Raw genomic sequence first — 4,877 nt, 5'->3', positions numbered from 1 at the left:
ATCTAGTTGACATATAACGTGTTCTTTTAAGTATGTGATGAGAGATTCATCCCTATATCCATTTGTAGGAAAATAAATTGTTGAAGGAGGTTATCTCTTTAAGTAAAACTTAGTAGCTAGATTAATCTATAGGAGCTACACTAAGTTTACCCAAAAAATATTATGTTTGGTATGGGGAGTTAATGCAACACGACTCAACCAAATATTGGAAGGTGATAGATAAAGTTAAATGAAAGAAGTCATGTCCAAAACTGGTTAGTTATATAACTCACAGTGTAATAATGTTAATCAAGAAATTAATAATAATGCTCTCATAAAAGCATAGTGGTAGATAATGAAGACAATCGTATATATCCAAATACTGAAGTTTTTGTCTCCGCATTATGGACACCCTGGAAGAGGCGCAATAACAAGGTTTGGGATGATAAAGAGAAACCATTAAATATGTGCCTGCAGCAATCAACCCAACAAGTCTTTGAGTGGCAGAGCCTCCATGACAGCAGCACCTCAGCTCGAGTTCGAACAACGAAAGTCTGCAAAGTGAAATCCTCCTCCTTTTGGGTTCGTGAAATGTAATATTGATGCTGCAATATTTCAGGAACTATATACTACTGGAAAAAAAAGGCCTTTTACCCAAAAAATATTATTAGTTAATACATACCCGTGTATATACTATTATAAAAAACATTTTAAAGATGCATAATTTTATGAATTTTATAAAAAAAACAAGGTATATATTTCTTATATAAATAAAAAATACAACTTAAAAACTATATACTACTTATAAAGGAACCGTTAGAAAAAGGGAAAGAGATTATTACAACTTGCAAGAACATTTCCTGTAAAAAAAAAATTATCTCTGGAAATGAATACAAGAACACATGTACAATGTATTGGGCCTTGAGCTTAGTAAAGTGGCATCTCTTTGTTGTTTTTCTTTAACAATTAGGCCTACCATATTCTTGAAAAAAAAAATTATGGACCTTAGTTTCAAAGTTCTTCGGAATAGTATGTTTGGCAATGTTTAAAAGTTATAAATATTATCTTACAAAATTAAATATGGTTGATTGTAGTAAATTGAAATTAAGTTTAATTTTAAAATACGTTTGCGTAAAACTAAAATTAAATATTTTTTTTTGCATTAGATACAGAAATTTATATTAAGTTATTATTATTTTTATTCAGCAAAAAAATATTGCTTTGGAAATACAAATCAATTTAATTAATATTAAGGATTTTGTTAATATTAATGTTTGTCAAAAAGCGATTTTTGTTAATAAATGTATTAATTGATGAGAATTCCATACATTTAATGAAATACTTCTGAATAACTATTTAAAATAAACAAAATAGTTTTTTATATAATAAATACTTTTGATTTTTTCTACTTAACGTAACAGGTTTGTTACAATTACAAATGCGCACACTGGAATCTGTAAATTTAGAAAATTAAGATCAATCAAAATCATATTGACACATCCAAACGTGCGCACCCTACAGTTCATTAATTGTATTAAATGTATTTTTTTGTGTTATTTAATCTTTACTAATTAGAATTTTCCTTTGGGAATTTTCCTTCACTGAGTTAGAGAACTCACATAAATGATCAGATGGTGAGATTTTCTTTTTAGTGAGTGCCTAGGTTACCAATGCGCAAAAATAAATGATAAATTTGAGTTAGACATCCAGGGATAAACCATAAAGTTTATTCAAGAGGGTGAAAAAAATACCTGAGGCTTGTTCTCTGGATAAACTCAACACTGATCCACCCTTACATGGTTTCCCATTAGCACCAAGGATGGGGAAAAAGCCCTCCACTCTTGTTCCACTACATAAATGTTCCACAGCTCCAATAATCTGAGAACCCACAATATCACTGTCCTTGACAACAAAGTGAACTTCAGAAGGAAGATGTGCAACGGGGACATTGAAATGCTGTGTCCAAATAGGGTTCTCACTGTTTCTGATGACAAAAGTTCTGGCAATCACAACACCGGGACTCGCGGCCGAAAAGATACAGAGCCTGTGCTGGAAACAAACAAGTGCACTACTTTTTATATTGCAAAAGAAAAGATATAGAGGAATATTTAAAATGCATGTAATATAAATAAAACACGAAATCAAATAATTAATAATTTACTATATTCTCCATATCAGTTGAAATCAAACATCGAGATTGATATCTCTCTCCAAGTACTAACATTAATAAGCTATCTCAAGCAACCACATATTCAACAAGATTAAAAAAATGTCTTTCACAACTATAGCCACGTGATCTTCGTGATCCAAAATAAGGAGCTAAAAAAGCATCAAACATGAAACAGTAGTCAATAAGGATGATTTAAAAATTAACTAAAAAAGATGCGTAAACTAGTAAAGCAAAAAAAAAGAACAGAGTGATTACCGACTAAAACGTTGTGTTTGGAGAATGAAGCAGAATTTGAAATCTCTTTGACTATAAAAGGAAGAGAACGAAACCGGAATCGATCATTTAATGCGTCAATAAAAAACGAAAAACGTCATCCATCACCAGAAGAATGGAAATAAAGATTTACGCTATTTGATTTGAAAAATTAAGCGAAGGAAACTAGCGAACGAAGCAGATCCACAACAAGAACAAGTTTAAGCAACGATCATCATCCAACTAACGGAAACCAAACTCGCAACTAAGCTAGTAACTACCAGCACAAGTTCAAGCCAAATGCACAAAAACTCAAACACGAAACAACGAAAAAACCAAAGCAGAAGAGAAGATGTTGGAATATGCAGCGAGAGTATCCCTTAAATCATTAAGATTTGAGATTCGGAAGCCATGTGGGAATCAGAGAGAGAGAGAGAATCAGAGATCTAGGATTGCGAATGAGAGAAGAGAATAAAAGTTTGGTGGATGTTAGTTAGAGAGTACCTTACCTTACCAACCCGATTCACTCGACTCGTTCGCCGAATCGGACAAGGATGTGAGTCGAGGGCGGGTTGGGAGATGAGAGATTGGAAAATGAAGGGAAGGTGGTATATATATTGATGGAGAGAGAGTGTGTGCGAGTTGAATTGCACAAGTCACGTGGAGGGTGGTAGTTAGCTTCTGAAGGCGGAGGAGGTTCCAGAAAGGGCTGCGAGACTTGTCGGAGGTGGCAAAGGAGGAGGAAGAGTTGTCGTCGGAGATGACACGAACGACAAATTTTTTGACCAGCGGGATGAGGGAGTGGAAGTGGCGCCAGACGACGTAGCAGTGGCCTAGGGTTTGCTCTTTGGAGAGTGAGGGAGCCCGTAGAAGAGTAGCTAGAGGGACACGATAAATATTAAAAATAGCAGACAATAATCTTCACCTATTTTATGTTTTTACAAAACCGTCTTAAAATGATAATTTTTTAAGACGGTTTTTGTATAACCGTCATAGAATGATTAGATTTTATTTACAAAAATGCCACCACGTTCTTTCTAAGACAGTTATTTATCAACCAATGTAAAATTAACGTCGTAAAAACTCACTTTTCTAGTAGTGATATGCATGTAACTACGACGTGCTTGAGGGATTCCAATGGTAAATTTATAGCTGCTATGTCTTCTTCTTCTTCTACATGAGCTTCATCTCCACTTCATGTTGAAACTAGAGCCCTTTATGTTGCTCTTCAATGGCTTTCTTCTCGTCATCATATCAACGTAATTGTCAAAACAGATTGTATGCAAATTGTTGATGTCATGAAGGCAAGGAAATTCCATAACAACGAAGTCGGAGATATTCTAAGAAGTTGTTCCCATAAAATATCAAATTTGCATAACTATAAGGTTCAGTTTGTAAGCAGTCAAGTCAATCAAGTTGCCCATACATAGTTAGGACATCTAGATCCTTTGCTTGTATGCAATTTTTCGATCATAGTCCCACTTATATTGAACATTTTATCCTCAGTGACTTAATAATATATATAATTATCTTTTCCTTAAAAAAAATAATGAAGACAAAGGAAGCCCAAGAATTACATAAGAATTCCATATCAGGGAGATTTCAACCCAAAGAAACCCAAATGATTTTATTGATACTCATGAGGTAACATATTGAATTGATTGAAAAAATGAATATTATACAATGAAGGCTAGCATGTTATCCCTAACCTCCTAAAACCTCTATTATTATGAATAAAACTTCAATGAACATTTTAATAAACTTCACATTGATTGTTTGCCATACAAAATGATAATATGTAAAGGTTCTCTGTGACTGTAAAATCTTTCTGCTTTCTACCCAGCAAAGCATAGAATAAAGATTGAAAACAAAGCATAGAATAAATATTGAAATTTCAATAAAGCACCTACACTGTGGTAGAAAAAAGAAATGAGGAATAGATATGTTTCTATACTGTATCTAATACCTATCTTTTAGTGCAAAAAATTGTAACAATGTAAAGGACTTCTATTTTTCAAGTTCAGACACTAGACTCTCGTTGAGTTTTCTAGTTTGTGTTTGTTGTAATTTACTCTTAGGCAAATACTTCTATTGACAATATTAGAGATATGTGAATTTGGACTTTTTCAAGAAAGGAGGGATTTGATTTAAAATAATCTCACCTCTTTTCGTTTTAAGAACATTCCTCATATAAGACACATATACTTTCTAAATAATCACATTAATTACAATAACTAATCACATAATTCGATCTTCATAATTAATAATAGAATCTAATCCTAATTTTATAGATAACTTTCACATCTAAGAAAAGATACAAATTTATATTATATTATCGGTGCTCGCAAAAAATATAACCATATTCCACTGAAATGTTAATTTGATTAAATTATATTCTTTAATTTAATTATCAAATAACTTATTTTTTATGAAAGATTGTAACACTAGCTTGTTTGTGTAGGACCCTATAGTTTCA

The 4,877-nt window shown here is 32.5% G+C and overlaps 1 long non-coding RNA gene across 1 annotated transcript; it reads right to left on the bottom strand.

Annotated features, from left to right (window-relative positions):
* Positions 1-244: 244 nt before the first annotated feature.
* LOC114386394 lies at positions 245-2,838 on the bottom strand. Its single transcript, XR_003661072.1, has 3 exons — positions 2,405-2,838; positions 1,731-2,023; positions 245-626 (listed from the first exon to the last, which is right to left on the bottom strand). It is a non-coding gene; the product is annotated as an uncharacterized LOC114386394 (long non-coding RNA).
* Positions 2,839-4,877: the final 2,039 nt, after the last annotated feature.

Source organism: Glycine soja, chromosome 15 (assembly GCF_004193775.1).
Source record: "Glycine soja cultivar W05 chromosome 15, ASM419377v2, whole genome shotgun sequence".
Taxonomy (NCBI): Eukaryota; Viridiplantae; Streptophyta; class Magnoliopsida; order Fabales; family Fabaceae; genus Glycine; species Glycine soja.
The sequence above is the reverse complement of the archived record's forward strand: the minus strand, read 5'-3'. Positions and strand labels throughout refer to the sequence as shown.